Source organism: Callorhinus ursinus, unplaced genomic scaffold (assembly GCF_003265705.2).
Source record: "Callorhinus ursinus isolate GAN/ISIS: 27379988/994484 unplaced genomic scaffold, GSC_fseal_2.0 scaffold54, whole genome shotgun sequence".
In the NCBI taxonomy this organism is placed as follows: Eukaryota; Metazoa; Chordata; class Mammalia; order Carnivora; family Otariidae; genus Callorhinus; species Callorhinus ursinus.
In genome coordinates, this window is record NW_027397116.1 from 8820305 (window position 1) to 8837558 (window position 17254).

Here is a 17254-nt window from a genome sequence, read left to right on the forward strand (position 1 = left end):
TATTTTAAGAGAGAGAGCGAGTGAGTGAGCAGAGAGTGTGAAGCCGTCTCTGCACTGAGCCTAGAGCCCGACGCGGGGGCTCTGTTTCACGACCCTGAGATCATGACCTGAGCCGAAACCAAGAGTCAGAAGCTTAATGACTGAACCAGCCCGGTGCCCCTAACTTTCTGTTTTAAATAGGTGTTCTAATTACACTGGTCCTAGTTGATGTGATAAGCTGTAGTATTTGCCCACAGTTTGTACCAGGTTTTGAGTCTGGACTGGGACAAGGTGATTTCTGCACAATCATCCTGATTCTGCCCTTGGCTAGCTATAGGACTTTGTGAAGTCTTGTAAGTAGCAAGTAGAAATCAACTTAGATTCTCAGCCAGGGGACCTTATGTTCTATTAACTTTGTCCAGTTTTTTAGAAAATCAACTCTGGTGTAAAATACGGTCTACCTGCCATGATAATATTTTATTTTGTGGGAAGAGTGCTTTTGCTTCTGCTATTTAATTTATCCTAACCAAAACTGGTGAGAAGGTCAATGAGTTATAAGTCTTCAGTAAGGATAAATAAGGAAAGGAACGCTGAGAGGCTTTCTCAGAGTTAGTTGCAAAGAGGAAATATGTAGGAGACCCTTCTCTGGTTCTAGCTCCCGAGTCTCTTCACTGTAAGCCTGTGCTCTTCAACTAACTTCATGATTTAATTCAAGCTAAATATGAGTCCAAGGCATCCAGGCAAAAATGGTTGGATCAGTTCCTATCTAGTGAGGTCTGTATAACAATCTGATTAGCTGATGTGGTGGGCTCTTGTTACACTCAGTTTATTATTTTATCTCATATAAAAGAGACCATCTTAGAAAATTTAAGTTTGAACATACTTTTGTATATGGATTTTCTTGAGCTACCCTTAAGTATACTCAGAAATTAGAAATATGATCTTTGTTAGCTTTACCTGAGCTCCTCAGCATATTTTTTGGATCCCCCCAAAAAGCCAGCCTTCCTAGGCTGAGCCCCCTTTTCCTTTCTCTCCCACATCCTGTTTTAGCCTTGTAGAAGCTTAGAGTTGGACGGACCTTGGAGACTGGTTAGATCTTTTCTTGCACAAGGGGGAAACTGAGGCTCGGAATTATTAAATAATTTGCCAGAGGTTACACAGAGCTGATGAGCAGCAGATGCAAGATGAGGTCACCGGGCTCGCAGTTACTGGTCCTCACTTATTTTCCTGTCTTTCTAAACAGAAAAACTAATGTGACACTCAGAAAATTCAAAATATGGCAGAAAAAGGCTCAGAACAGCTAAAAAGCCACAATGATTAAGTTTTGTCCGCTACCCCCCACACTCATGTCAGTCTACCTCATCATAATATGCTGCTCCGATTAAATAATTCCACCTCGGATCTTAATTGGTTGTTTTCTGGGGACTGTTTGAAATAGGGAGAAACAAGCTTGCAATTTTTTCAGTTAAAAGGAATAAAACTTTTGCTACATAAAACTTCCAATTTCTGTCAGATTGAAAAGTGGCGGTCCTAGCTTTCCAAAGGGCAGTTTTGTGTCCATCAGTACATCAGAAGCGATTTAAGGACAGCTGGTGTTGTACTTAGGCAAACCGGAAGAGGCAGGGAAATATGCATAATGCTGTCAGAAAGGAATTGAGAGAGGAAGAAGAGATGAAAAATAAACCCCAGAAACAGAGAACAGTGATGTCACACGTAGAAGTGAACAGTGTGGAACAGAGAGAGAGAATGATCAATACACCCAATAATAGTAAATAATGGCTTTGTGGGCAAAGTCAGACTTGAACTTGGCCTTGACCAGTAGATAAAATTTGAATAGCAAAGAGGCAGAATGGGGCATGGAATGCTTGGGCAGTGACCTTGGGGTTAACAAAGGGTGAAGTGGGCAATGGGTGAGCAGCCTGACTTGCAAGATGTGAGGAGGTAGAAATGAAGTTGAATCAGTCGGTAGGTAAGCAGAGAGCTTGATAGTGAGGGCTCAAGGCACCTGAATTTGAACCCCGGCTGTGTAACTCTGGGCAAATTACTTACTTCTTGGTGCCTCAGTTTCCTTGGGTAGAATGGGAATACCAATAATCCTCCTCTCCTGTTCTTATTGAGAAGATTTAATTAATTAGATTTACAAGTTCTAAACATAAGCAAAGTTTCAGACAGCAACTTCCATGCATCCCATCCATCTTAGTAAGCAATTTTTTTTTTTTTTTTTTTGCCCTTTGGTTTGGTTGGAAAGTTAAACTGAACATGCTACAACAATATTAACTATTATATTTAGGGTGAAGCCAGAAAATAAAGACTTGAACATCATCTGAGGAGTTTGGACTTGAATAAACAACAGAGAGCAGTTCTTGGCCAGAGGTGGACTTAGAGAATCCGGGTTTAGGAAGGATCTGTTCAGACTCCAGAGAACTGGAATACTCTGCCTCTAGCCTTTGCTCCTTGCTCAAACATCTCACTCCTTGGCTGCCTGCAGTGGCATGTGGATTGGTGGTTTGTCTGGAAATAAACATGGATTCCAAGGGATTAAAGTTAGTCACATTTTTATGGTTCTTTCTTTTTCTCTTTCTTTTCTTTTTTTGCAGTGACTCTTTAAAGGTCCAGTTCTAAGGCTAATAAGTAATAGAGCTGGAGAACCAGGTTGTAGATTGAATATTAACAAGCCTCTCTTGGATAGTTATTAAAATGTTAGCAATAACATCAATAGTACCTGCTCGAGTTCTGAATAGGCCCTTGCCTGCTTTAGAATCATCTTTGACACTGATGACCTCTAAGCACTGGACAAGACTGCACCAGTTCATCTCTCTGGCGTTCTAAGGAGACTGATTCGCAGAGCCAGAGGGCTGTGTCCAGTTGTTAAGGGTGAGGAGGCACCGTTCAAGTTTTGGGATCTATTAGTCAATAGTCCTCAGACACTCTTCGGGCTACTTTAGGGAGGCTCTCTTCCAATTCTGATCATCTGGTCTTTGCATAATTACAATATCCTCCCTGTGGAATTTGCTAGTCATTCTTGGTGTAGGACTCTAAAGGGAAAAGACCTAACAAGTTACTTGTTATTTTCATTCCATTTAGCCAACCTCTCAAATAGGTAAACTAGGCTTAAACCTACAGCAGCTGCAGATGATCTCGGAGGAGAGAAAAAGTTTTTCTCCCAGTCAGCTTTGCTTTTCAGATGTGACACTCTCATCCACACTTTATTTTTTGCAACCCTGGCTCATGCCGTCATCTTTCAGGGGCTTGGAATCTGTGGGAATAATGACTTCACCAATCCATGATGGTGACCAAGGTCAACAAAAAAGAGGCACAGTGTGGAAAAAAAAAATTCCCAAGCCCATTCTTCTGCTCCAGATAGGGGATTAGTGATAAAGAAGGAAAAAACTATTGGCCAAACCTGGAAGTAGATATTTATTTTTCAGCAATGGGCATATGGTGATTAATATGCACAATATTATGATTAATAGAAGCTACGTAAAACACATGGATGTACAAATAACAGAAACTAAATATTATAAAGAGACATGATCGCTGCTTTACCTGTCACGTGGCCACACCATGTAAAATACATTCTCATGTTTGCAGAAATAAATATCCAGAGTTATTGTTGAGACCTTTCGTGCTGATTCTAGAGAACATAATTATAAAAATGACAAATACAGTGACTAGCCAGCAATAATATCTTTGTATGAAGAAAAAGTTTTCCTGCTGTTGTAGGGGAATTCAGATAAAAAGCTAGTAATCCTTTCTGCCCTTTCAAACTCCCCTGGTGGGTCAGGTGCCAGGAGCCCCCCAAATTTCCTGGTGTGTCTGTAGAGCCCCTCACATAGGGGGCTTGCGCTTTTATTTCTCTCTCTCTTTCTCTCTCTCCCCTTTTTCTTCCCTGCCCCCTTCCCATTTTTAAAAGGCTTTAAAGAACATCTCTGGGAGACAAAAATAGCTCCAGTTGTGAGAGGCCTACACACCGAGAAGGCATCTGAGATGCAAGTCAGCAAGTGCGAGCCGCGAACATGAGTGTCTGGCCCGGGGTGGATGCTCCTCGCTGTCTTGGTGCCGATTCTCTGCCTGGGCCCGGTGGGTAGAAGGGAAAAGGGTGTTTCAGGGTGGGAGGTGGGTCGAGGTAGGTTTGGGGTCCGCTAACGGAAGGAATCGCCACCCCAGCATTGGGGCTGAGGGGCCGGTCCTTCCCCTCCCCCCTCCACCTTTTTAAAATTTATTTTGCCCAGGCGGGGATTGGCGACGGTCAAAAGGGAGCAGTTAGCACTGAATGTCACCCTGAAGGTAAAATGAAAGACAAAAGATGAACGCATGCTTGCTTTTCCCTTTGCAGCGGCTGCTGCGGCGGGCTGGAGCGGCAGGATTTAAAGGGGAAAAAAACCCCACACGCACGCACACACACACACACACACACACACACTCACACATACACACCCAGAGGCGTCAATTATGCAAACGCAATAATGCAATCACATCCTGACCGTGCCGGGAATGTTTTTTTTTTTAAACACAGATATTTATTTTTAAAAAAAGGGAGAGAGAGAAACGCATGCAAACAGAAACGTGCACATACCACGTAACCACCCGAGGAGAACCTGGCAGCCTCTCTCTTCTTCTGCCAAGTTATCATTGAGAAAACAGACAGGCATCATGACGTCCTGGGTCACAGGGAGTGCGGACCGACGCTACCAAGAGAAAAGGGAGGCGCCTCGGCGCTCCGGCTAGCCGCGGGCGCCCCTCTGCCCCTCGCAGCCCGGCTCGGTGAGTGCACAGCCGCTCGGGACGCGGACCCCGGGGGCCAGGCCGGCCCCGCGCCCGCGGGGGCAGAGCGGGTGGCCGTGCCCTTGCCACCGGCGGGCCGGCCAGCACCCCCTCGCCTGCTGAGGTCGCGGGAGCCCAGTGAAAGGAGGCGTGTGTAAGATGTGCAATGTTCCTGCATGGGGGTTTTGTAGACTTTCATAGCCCAAGAAACCGGCTTTGGCTTCTTTAAAATCCCCGACGACTCACCTGGTTAACCTGCTGCAGTTCTGACCCTGCCAAGGTAACTGGTCCAAATCCTTATCATCAACATCTGGAGACAGACATTTGCATCTGGGGCATTCTTGATTTGCAGTCCTGGTTGAAATCTCTATTGCTACCCCCTTCCCCCTTCACTTGTTTAGAGTCTCTTGGAAAAAAAAAAAAAAAAGCAATCCCCCTCCCCCCCCATAACACAACCATAAGTACCGTCCACCTCTTGTAGACTTGCCTTGCCATGACTGCAAAACTGTCAGCATGTGTGCTGGAGACACAGATAAATTCTAATTTCAATGAGATTTGTTCTTTAAACACCTCTCCCATCCCCCTCCCTGGATAGACTTCAGTGCTTGGTAAAGTGGCAAAGAGTGAGGGCAGAGTTAGGGCAGTGGACTGGGAGGGGTTGGGGTGAGTCCTCGGGGTCTTCTGGGCTCAGGGGCTTTGGGGAGGGGGTCGTTGGGGGAGAGGGCGGTGTCAGGAGTTGAGGACTGCTGTCGTGGGCTGGAAAATCCTTCTGGTGATTGCTGCTGCCGTACGCAGGTGTCTCCTCCTCTCCTCTACGCCTCATTCCCTCCTGGCTCCCCAACCCGTTCACCTTCCAGAGGGAGGGAGTCTCTGAAGTTGCACGGAGGTCACCTGCCCGTCATTTAAGTATTTCAAACCACCTACCCCCTTCTGCCTCTCAAGTATGTCAGAAGTGGTGGCAGGATAGAGCTCCCCCCCCCCTCCATGTTTGGTGACGGGAGATCCTCAGAGAGAGGAAGACACAGAGGGCAAATCCCCCCTCCTCCCCTTCTCTTCCCTTCCGGCAACCTTTTCCTAGCCGCACCCCCTCCCCCTTTCAGAATCTTAATGAGCAATTCTGGAAGAGTCCGGAAGGGCCTGGAGAAACCCCCGCTTGCCTCAGTGCTGTGGAATGATTATGTATGTGTTTGTTTATTGTGCTTGCTTCGGTTATGTTGTGAATTGCCACATGGGTCTGCTGGAGCTAGGGAGACACGTTTGCTGTGTGTGTTGTTGTAGTACCAGAACCACTGGCCGTGGGATAAGACACAGACACACACGGAAAGCAAATGATTTGGCTAACGTAAACCAGAGGGCAATGTTGAAAATAGCACCTTCTCTCTCTCTCTCTCTCTTTAAAAAAAAAAAAAAAGAAGAAGAAGAAGAAGAAGAAGAAAAAAAAAAGAAAAATGCCCAGCATGTGAGTTAAGAGAAGCTGTTAGGTCCACATATGACCTCCTACTACTTTCAAAACACTACTGCTTAATACTTTAAGTCAGGATCAAGAGACCTGCGGATGTTTTGAAGTGTTTCAGAGCAGCTGAATGACTTGGTCTAGTTTTGAAGAGAAACTCTCCTTTGTTTCTCACGCTGCCCAAAGACCAAATAGGGGAGTGTGTTTGGAAAATGCCCAAATTCAGAAGCAGCACGCAGGAGAAAAGAGGAAGAAATGTCCTCAAGGGGAAGGCAGGGAGCGGGATTGGGGAAGAGTGTCAGGGTGCTTTCTGTGTTGTTTTGTCTTGTTTTGCTTTTTTCCCGTCCGGTAGATTTGATGTTATCAGAATGAGGTAGCCAACCTAAGAGACAGTCCTATCATTGCGGGAAAGAGAGGGAAATTTAAACAGTTCTCAAATCTGAGTTGAGGAAGAGCCGACAGAAATAAGGTGCCTGAAAACATTGATGGAGATGGAGTGACAGTGAGGGGGCATTTTTCACCTTTAAATATGAAAAGAGTCAAGTATATCATGAAACAGGCCCAGATGACCTTTCAGACATGTATTTTCGTGTTCCGCATGACTGTTGTTTTTACTAAAACAATTCTCATAACTCTTTAAACTCACGTGTGTATTGAGAATGGTGTCAGGTGGCACATAAGACTGTCCGTTGACTGGGGCGGTGAACGCAGATGAAAAGAGGATTTGTTTTCTTTAATAAATCAAAATAAGCATTTAAATCTTTGTGCACGGTAGGACTGAAATCCGTTGGTCTTCTTGAACAGGAATTGCAAGGGTAGCAAAGATAATTTCTGATAGGTGGTGCTTTAACAAAATAGAGCAGATCAATTGATTAGGTTTCCATGTGTGTGCCACTCAATTTATTCTGTACAATTTTTCGAGAAATTAAAAGGTTACCAAGAGAGTACCATGCTCCCATCTCCAGCTGAGCACCACTTATTACTGCAACAGTATTTCAATATTAAGTGATCTTCAAGATATTTCATCTTTCATTTTGAGTTCTGAATTTGAATCAGCATGAGAATGGCAGGGCAGCAAGATAAGGTATAACTAACTAGGCAGACAGCTGAAGGATGGGCAAAGTATCGCTGAGAATTTCTGGGGCTGTTCTCAGTAACCTTGGTTGCTGAGACATTTTGGTTGCAGCGAGAATTTTAGCAAGAGCCTGCCAGTGATAATGGGCTTATGTTTGAAATTGATCCTAAGTGTCTCTTTTTTTCTCCTTCACAGACATGCTGTGCACACCTTAGCCAAACACTCAAGGCAAAACTTTCCTGATGCCCCATGACATTGTCTAATATAGACAAATCCCTGGATTAGTGTGTCGCAGGAAAAGGGGTTATTTATGAGGTTCTCCTTTTGTTTACAGATGTGTCAATACAAGTAGCTGTAGTCCTGTTTCTTTCTTAAAATGTCTTGCGTGCTTGACTGCCTTAAATGCAAAACAAATCATCTGCGAGGAAGTTGAAGTATGCCTTACAGATTGACCTATAAAATTAATTTCAATTAGGCATTGAAGAGCTCATTATCCTGGTGAGGGGAATTTATGATACCATGCAGGAATTTTGTATTTGTTTCAAAATTGTTGGAAAACTGCGGGAACAAAAAGATTTTGAGGGAAATGCCAAAAGCCACATTAATGAAGAAAAACAGTGTTGAGATACTTTTGAATAATATATAGGATATGTAATGGTCAACCACAAGATAAAATTTTTACACAGTATTTTTATGGCTTTAAATTGGCTGCATTGTAAACTAAGCTTACTACTCTATTAAGTCATTATACTTTTCAATTATTTAACATTTCTGGCCAACCTATCTTCTGTGGTCTTTTTCTGTACACATCAGAAATGATATGTACAGTAGTAATCGCCTGTTGTTAGTGTGGGGATTTTGCAGTGGAGCAAGGTTGAATTTTAACTCCTTGGGACAAATGTTACAAAGAATGCACCGAGGAGAAAAAATGGGATGGAAACAGACAGAGCCCTATGAGAATGGAGATGACTACAGCATCGAGCTATACCTGATACAATTTGAGTTATTCTCACTAAGAAACCTTGACAGTATCTGCCTTCTAGGTACTGTGCATTTGGAAATACTATATCTCCATTTAAATGCAGATCTTCTGTTTTCTCCAGGGAGCAGTTGGTGAATCTTTCAATTGAACCAGTGGTATGAGAAAACCGACTGAAAATTTCTCCATGAACAATAGCATCTGTTGTTTTGAAGTAATAATTGACTAAGTTTTATAATATTGTGATTTATTTATTTATTTTTAAAGATTTTATTTATTTATTTGACAGAGAGAGAGAGAGAGAACAAGTAGGCAGAGGGAAAGGGAGAAGCAGGCTCCCCGCGGAGCAGGGAGCCCGATGCGGGGCTCGATCCCAGGACCCTGGGATCATGACCTGAGCCGAAGGCAGCCGCTTAACCAGCCGAGCCACCCAGGCGCCCCTATAATATTGTGATTTAAAAAAAAATTCCTTTAAAATATCAAAATCACTTATGAAGTCAAAAAAAAAAAAAAAACAAATACTCGGCCCTGGTGCAAACAGAGAAATTTTGTCTTGTCACTTTGTTGTTGGTTTTTTAAAGCTGTGAGATAATTCAGCTTTGCAATTCAATTTTTAGGTTAACATGGCCATCCCAGTAGAGTAAGTGGGCCTTAGGAATCAGGGCAGGGAATTATGAATAAGTTCTATGTGCCCCATCATGCTTTCATGCTAGTAGGTGGAAGTGAGGTGCTGTAGGAGAGCTTAAGGACCTTTCTCTGGAATGATCTTCTTTTGATTATTTTGAGCCTCATTCATGATAGTACCTGGTGTTGGAATCAGTGATGGTGGCCAAAAAGGAGGGCCAGGGCCTGTGGGGCCTTCTTTTAAGAGATGATTGCAGAAAGTGATACAGGCCTTTGACGTAGAGTATAGATACATAGTCTGGTGGTCTTGGATTCGGGTAACTGGAGAAATCTTTGCACATCTTGAAATACATTTCCTGAGGTATGCAGTATGATAATGTTAAGTCTCTGCGTGTCTTGATCACATAGCTGGGAAGTTTTCTTTTTCTTGGAGAGTAGGTACCATTTGTTTACTTAACCCTGATGATTTCCAGTGGTGAGAGGCTCCCACCTCCTTAGCTTACCTCCTCCTTTGCATTGGGTATAAAGCCCACCTCCCGTACTCCCTCCGAAGGGTACACCCTTTACAGATATTTAATCGTGCATTTATACCGTTATGCACAATATAAAACCTGTAGTGGTGAAGAAGAATCATTGATAATTTTAAAATCAGGCCTTTGTTTATATTTCTCTTAGGACGGATACTTTGTTCATTTAAACAAGGGAAGGGTCATAGTTACCATAAAAGAAGGTTGAATGTCTTTGGAATCCCTGTGATAAAATGCAAGACACTGGCGATTCAAAGATATTTTATTGACTTAGGGACACTTACGGCTTTGACTTAGGGACACAATGGCCCACCTGCTAAAATAAATAACCTGGACGGGACTCCAGGAAGGATGCTAATTAATGAATGTGCTTATTTTACTTCCCTTATACAAACACATTATTTGAACTTGGCAAATATGCATCCCTGACATTGTCATTTTTTTTTACTGTTTTGAAGATTCAAGTTTAAGATGTTAACGTTATGTGAAGCATAGCGAAATTTTTGTATTATTCTGGCAGGTACTTATGTAATAGAATAAACAGTGTTTCCAGATATCTGTGTTGCCAGAGTGGCCCATTTAAATTCAATCTTGCTCTAAGATATATCAGGTTAATAAGGCTGATTTTATGACCAATAAAATTTATATTCACAAATACCTGTTTTTATTAGCACAATTATAGATTGTGAAGCAAATTTCCATATATGTTAAATACTAAGAACAAGAATAACTAACATTTGTATACTGAGTTATAGTATATAACCATACATTATCCATAAAGTGCTCTTTGGAAGAATATTTATGGCACTTTCTTACTCAAGAAGGCGATCAGTTCTTACAATATAAACATAAGAAAATAGATTCTTCTATCAGAGTTTCTTCCCTACTTCTGTCTGTTCCTTCCTCTCTTCCTCCTTTTCTCCCTTCCTTTTCTCTTCTTTCCTCTCTTAATGGGGAAAAAAAAATCTAATGACTTTTTTTTGGGTGGGGCATGCATAATTGCTTATCACACATTTCTATTAAAAAAGGAGCTTTAACAAGCAACCCAACATGATTTTTGGACTATATCTTCTGTCTACCAGTGTTCTTGAGGAAAATGTAAGGTTGCAGAAATCATTTCATGCCCTGTATGTTTTCAAACATAAATCAGGAAAATTGTTAGCTCTTCTTAGAGACTGTGGTTACAGTGCTATGGTAAACACAGGCTGTATATTTTTCCAAGTTAATATGTGTGGAGAGAAAGTCAAAGTTGGCTATTTAGATGAACAGTTTAATTCATTTATTAGAAATTCATTTTCTATTTAGTATGAACATTTATTTTCCAAAGGTTGCAGAAATGGGACATAATACCTGATGATCCTTTGGATCAATCACCTTCAGAGTTAGAAATTTGCTCTTTTTAGCTAATGTGTCTATGACTGAACATCGATCTTCAGCTAAGGATCAGTCGAAATGGTCATAAGCATAGTTTATAGTACGATCTGGTTGTCTTCTTTATCCAAGACCAGTGAACCTTTGTTTCTTCGTTTCTAAATGAAGGCGTTTGACTTCATGGTCTCCAACTTACTTCACCTCTGTGATTCTGCATTAAATGATTGATTAGTAATGAATCAACCAATTAATCATACTCCTGTTTATTTCCATTCTATAAACGAATTATTTACTGAAGTCTGGCCTTTGCCGTGACCAGAAGTATTAGTAGGTAGAATAAGAAATGAGCTCAGGTTCAGTGGTTTGAAATGAAAGCCTCATGAAATTTAGACACTCGTTTTTACATAAAAACTTTTCATTTGTAGATCAATTATTAGCTATTCAAAACACACTTTTTTCCCCCTACATAAAACAATCTTAAATACTGACTCCTTTCACTAGGCTAGACTGTAAAAGCCTATGTTAACTTATTGGAGTGAAAGATTGTATATCAGTGATGAAAAAATATGAAAAAGAGTTCTATTATGATACAAGTGATAAACATAACATAAAGGCAATAAAACTGAATGATAGTTTATCATTTATCTAGACTCTGGAGGGTTGATGTTTAAGAGAAATGCACATATAACTGGGAGTTAAAAAGATAGATGGAAACTATTGCAGAGTGTGTGAAGGGGATTTTTAGAAACTTTCAGGATTCTTAGAGGGTGGTTGCAAAGTATATGGCTTTTCTTTCCCTTGGAATAGTGTAACATTAGCACTACTTCTAAGTTTATCACCTGTGATAAGATTTGTTTTTTGACACCCAAATGCACTGAAAAGCAGGAAAGTGAAGAAAAATGGAGAGAGAAAAATTATTCTCTGAAGTAATTGGCCCAGACGTGAGGCACATGAAGATGGAAGGCATGTGAAGGTGGAGGAGAGAGGCAATGCATGTGTGCGTACGTGCGTGTGTGTGTGTGTGTGTGTGAGTGTGTGTGTGTGTGTGTGTCTAAGGCAGCCTGGTCTGCATTTAATTGGTGGTTCGATGAGAAACCAAAAGGAAAAAGAGGGAAACTAATGTGTGTACATTCTTCCTGAAGGGCAAGTATGTTACAGTATGTTAGTTATGTGGAAAGCTTACAAATTAGAGTGAGAGTATCCATTTTAACTTTTTTGCTGCGTCACTTATGGCCTGTATGATCTTGTGACATTATTAAATTCTCTGAATTTGTCTTATCTGTAAAAATGTAGATAATAGAAGTAGCTACTTCCGAGTTGGCTGTGAGAGTTGAGTGAGACTCATGGGCATAAAGCGCTTGAGAACTATATTTAGTTTTATGTGGTGAGGAAAAGTCACTGGGTCAACCCAGGTTTGACAGAGTCCCAGGCCAATTTGTTTGGCTCCAGAGTGGTCTTTGGTAGGCATATTTCTTGCCTTGTGGTCCAAGAACCGTGGTAGGTGCTTTACATATTACTTTATTTAGGGAGGAAGCCGGAAAGAGTATGTAGCTGGCCAGTTGAATATTGCAAGCTTGATAAACCTAACTTACACAATGTCAGTACCTAAGGAGCATATTTACTTTCCCTTACAGATGGCCACAGCTTGTCTAAAAAAATGAATGATTTAAAAAAAATTAAAAAAATTAAAAAATTAAAAAAATGATTTTGGAAACAAAACCAGTGTATTCAAAAATGGTTTTCCTTGTCTCAAACACTGCCTGTCATTTGCACTTTTGCCGTGACATTGATATTAATCGAAATTTCCTGGATTTTTGTTAAGGCTGAAGGAATCATTGGTAGTAAGTGCTTATAAATAATGATACAGATTCTATTTAAAAAAAAAAAAAGATTTCCAGGATGCAACAGAACTAATTAATGTAATAGATGAGTTGAACTCCAAGGTCTAGATACTCTACAGAACTCTTTCAAGAATATTTTTATTTGTATGTATGATTCACTGATTAATATTGAGCCAATTCCTCCATCAGAAGTGGTCTACCTCTTAAAGCACGAAGTGAAGCAGATCAACAATGATTCAATAAATTTGGGTTGTTTTATGGACACTATACTAAAAAAAAAAAAAGCAGATCCAAAAATCTGCTGGGATTCTACCTGAGCCTGGCCCAATGCTCTGCTCTGATTCACAAGATAATGATCAATGGAATTCTACAGTTTGTGATCTGTTAACCTAGAAACTGAACTGAACCTAGAAATCAGGATGTCGTGGGATCAAGTTTGAATTTAAAAGTAAATATTTAATTGTTCTTATCAAAATTCATTAGGCCCTCAACCTAGAGAATATATGCTGAATAGGAAACAAAGAAAATAATCTTTGGGAGGTTTAATCATGTGTCAATGTTAACAACTTTGACATGTATATAATTATTTGGAAATAATTGAAGACACAGGTAGCATGAGTACCAAAAGGCCACAAATTACCTCCAAATCCTTATCTGACGGGGAGTTCTATTTTTCTGTGACATTGACGATAGATCGCAAAATAGACTCAGCTTCAGTTTCTTTTAAATATAGGCACATTTTAAATGCATGTAGTTTTAAGATATAGTCACTCTAAGTAGATCTTTAGGGAAGTACTATATATATATGAAATAGTACAATAAGGATAAAAGTATAATGTAGAATTATGCAAAATGAATTCTTTGTGGCAAATTCGTATATATACCCTTGGAAAAATATGCAACAGAATGGAGCTTGGGTTGGCATTCAGGCCGTTATTTACGAGCCATGTAGCCCTTGCTTCTTTAAGCTGTGGTTTTCCCATTTGCAAATTGGGTACAGTTTTATCTGTCTCATAAGATTCTTATGAGGCTCAAATGAGAAGAGTATTTGAAAGTGTTTTTATGCTTTATGATAGAGATGATACAAACTACAGGAAGGATGGAAGAAAGAGAGAGCCGACAAGCGCGCTTGAGTGTGGGGGCTGTGTCTCAGTTGACTTTGTACCCCACCCCCCCCATGTCTGGCACTGTGCCTGTCTCCCAGAGGAGGCTCAGGAAATGTGTGTATATGCTTGCATGCCACGTACCCTGGCAAGCCCTTGACATATGTTATCTTTTACATCTTCACAGTAATCTTGTGCGGTAGATACGTTGTCACCATTTCAGAGATAGGAAACAGACATTCAGAGCTTTTAAGCAACTCCCACTCTCATGCAAGTAGGAAGTAGTAGGGTCAGAATGGGAAGGTAAATCTACCTGGCACCAGGGCCCAGATTCTTCTCCTTACATTACGTGGGCTCTCAAATGTAAGGGAATTGTGATTTTTGAACAAAAGGGTGGCCAAAATGAAAAGCCAAGGCCTTGGATAATATTGGCCCCATTGCCCAAGCAGGTCCCGGGCTGGCCTTCAGATAAGTAGGAGAGCACTTCCCTGTGCTGTCTGACACATTTAACATGGCCTTTTGTTAAACTGTCAGTTCTGATTTCTGCCCTTTCAAGTAGAATGCACAATAGTGAGAAAATAGCATATAATATACCATAACCTAGACTTGTCATAGGGACAGGAAGGAGAAGAAGGGCAGCGAGGAGCACAGATAACAAAGTGGTTAACCAATGACTTGGATTAAGTTTGTTACAGTGACCAGTAGTCAGTCAGTCTCTCTCTCTCTCACTCTCTTGTTCTCACTCTTTCTGTCTCTTACACTCTCTCACTTGCCCTCTTAGAGTTAGCAAAGGCTAACTTTTCCATTCTTTTCCGTATTAAGTGTGGTGAAGAAGGTAATTCCAGTACCAAAGGGCGTACTCCATGTTCTTCATTGCTTGCTTCCTGTCAGTATCCTCACGGCCTCATGGTCCTCGTGGCTTCTCCTGAGTGAAGCTTTCCCGTCGTGCCCAGTTTGTAATGAACAATAATAAAATGGCCTCCAATGAAACAGTAATTTTAAAGCTCCAGACTCTGGGTTGGGAAACAGAACGCAGAATGAGTTACCACATCACCCTCTCCTCTATTTCCCCCCTCCGTTTATTTGTGAGGAACATCAGAAGAGCGTTAACTACCCCAGATTAGTAACACACTGTGGGCTTGAAGGTTTATATAAGAAACAGAAGGAAAAAAATTTTTAAAAATTGGGACGCATTAAAAAAAAAATTCTGTGACAATATAGTACGTGGTAGGTAGGCAGAGCCGAGACAAGTGACTATATTTAAGATAAGTCTGGAGAATACCTTACACTGTTGCCGGAGTCCAGTTGGTAACAGTGTTTGGTTTCCCTGGAACTGCGCTAGCATGCCCGAGATGAAACCCAGTGGGGGGACACTTTCCACAGTCCTCCCTGACCTGTGGTAAGTCGGCTGGGTTGAATTGTGTGAAGTTGTCAAAGGTTGTTCTGCTCTCCAGCACTTGGCACCAGCTCCGCGGAAATGTGATGCCATTGGTTTTCAGTAAAGGTTCCTTTCTGCAGGGCTGCAAACACAGATCAGCTGCTACTGTGTATACACAACCAGGGAGCAAATCAACCAGCACAGTTAAAGCAGCCTTTTTAACCCTGAGACTTTCCAAGATCTCTTCTTCACGCAGGAAGTTTCCTTCTCTGTTGTCAGATTTAGCACTGTGCTCTTGTCATCAGATCCGAGCTAGGCTCCCTGCTGCACAGTAGGAGAGGCTTCCTTAAGACATTTGTCCTTGAAACTGCACCAAACTCTTGGAAGAACCCAGAACGTGTAAGTATGTATGATTTAGGCAGCAATAGCACAGGGCAAAGCTGCAATCAACCATTATACAATATCCGATTAGCAGTGCAGGAGGGATTTTTCCGACGTTATGTTACATTCATTTTCAATTCGTTCTGAGGAAACAAATCAATTCTAGCTTCTGATACAGTGACTTTGCAGTAGATGGGGTTGTAATATGTTAGCTTTAACTATTTGCTGTTCTCATTTAGCATTTAGATGTGACTTGTGGGACAATTATTGTGGGCATTAAACTATAAAACTTCTAAATTTTTATTAGCAATTATAATTGTTGGTCATGTCCATCTGGAGAAACAAGTTTGCTGTGGGGACTGTTTTTAAAGAATTAACCACATAGATTCACAGACAATAGAATGAATTTGTACCGTTCTTGCTCTCAATAAAACATATTAGTTTGCAGTTTTAATTTACTCATAAAGAGCATTCCGCTGAGGTTTTGTCTTAATTGAATCCTACCCAATGCTGTGTGTTTGGTGTTTTACTGTCTTGTACGTATGTGTTTAAGTTACTTTGCTGGGATTGCAGTCTGGTTACATCTGTAATTTAGGCGCTCTGTAGATCCTGAGCACCTTCGCATAAAATAAAGGCTCACAAGATTTTGAGGGATGCTGGATGTGTTTTAAAGGGTGGTCGTATTACCCTTGAAAGATCTTTAGATGCCCCACATGAATGGCTGTCAGATGTAGACCACAGACCAAATACTCCGAGACTCTTAAGTCAGATCTCAGCTTGTCCACTTTTGTAACTCTAACCAATAAAAGCCCGTGCCCCCTTCCTATCAATTTTTAATATGCGCCAATACTTATGTTTATAAGATTAATTTCTCTCAGATTAGTCTGATTGATAGCTGGATTGTGGTTTCTTAAGAGCTGGCTGCCTGAAACCCACAGCAGAGCTGCATGCCATTTAACTAGTGAATGTAAAAACGGGTAACCATGGATTCAGCCACCACTAACTGCCAGTGCAATGAGTTGTTGTAAACAATACAAATGAGCCAGGAGAGCAGAGGCAACCAGACATGAAATGATTTTAATAGAAATTACGGTAAAAGGTCATGTGATGTGGTATCTGCTTCTGTTCCGTTTTAAAGGGCAAGTCTTTCTTTTCTCCCCCACTGCCCCCCACCCCCACACACCTCTTTCCAGTCAACCCAAGTAGATGTCTTCACAAACTTGGCAGGTCCCACTCCCTGCTTCCATGGAAAAGGGCGGCCAAGGTAATCCTGTGCACACTGTGGTGACTTCCGGATTTTCACCGGTAAGTACCTTTATTTTAGAAACAAAAAGGAAATCTGTGTATTTCAGGGCTTCCTTCATGGAAGGTCATGCTAATTGTGGGCTAGAAGTCCTCAGGCTTTGACCGAAGAGGAATAGGTCATTTTGTTCCTTAGCTTTTCTGTGATACAGTTAATTTTTCTCTCCCTTCCGAAGTCTCTGGATTATTTTGTAACCTCGATCTCTCTGAAAACTGTTATTTGCTCTAGAAGCAACTTCTGCAGTATGGTAATGAGCACACGCAGATCCCTGGAGTGGTGCTGTGCCTAACTTCAGGGTTCTCACTCAGGCACACCTTGGCTGAGTTCTACCAGGACCAAGTTTTACAGTTCCATTTGCATTTCTTTGGTAGAGATGGTTTCTATATGTGAAAATTACTGTATTCATAAATTTGCCTTCAACCAAGAAATATTAACAACTTGTACCCGTGTAAAGTGTTAATCTCATGGTTTGTTTG

General features: G+C 41.3%; 1 protein-coding gene across 7 annotated transcripts in view; it reads left to right on the forward strand.

The window, feature by feature from the left end:
• Nucleotides 1-17254, forward strand: part of ESRRG (estrogen related receptor gamma) — a 616331-nt gene that overhangs the window by 43289 nt on the left and 555788 nt on the right. Inside the window, exon 1 of one of the 7 annotated variants that reach the window (XM_073884098.1) lies at nucleotides 3948-4059. The exons of 2 other annotated variants lie outside the window; for them this stretch is intronic. The gene's annotated coding sequence lies outside the window, so the exon portion shown is untranslated. Of the gene's footprint in view, nucleotides 1-3947; nucleotides 4060-4596; nucleotides 4744-4826; nucleotides 5024-6159; nucleotides 6203-15476; nucleotides 15494-17254 lie in introns of those variants that run through there. 4 more of the 7 variants (XM_073884101.1, XM_073884097.1, XM_073884102.1 and 1 more) reach the window with 4 other exon arrangements.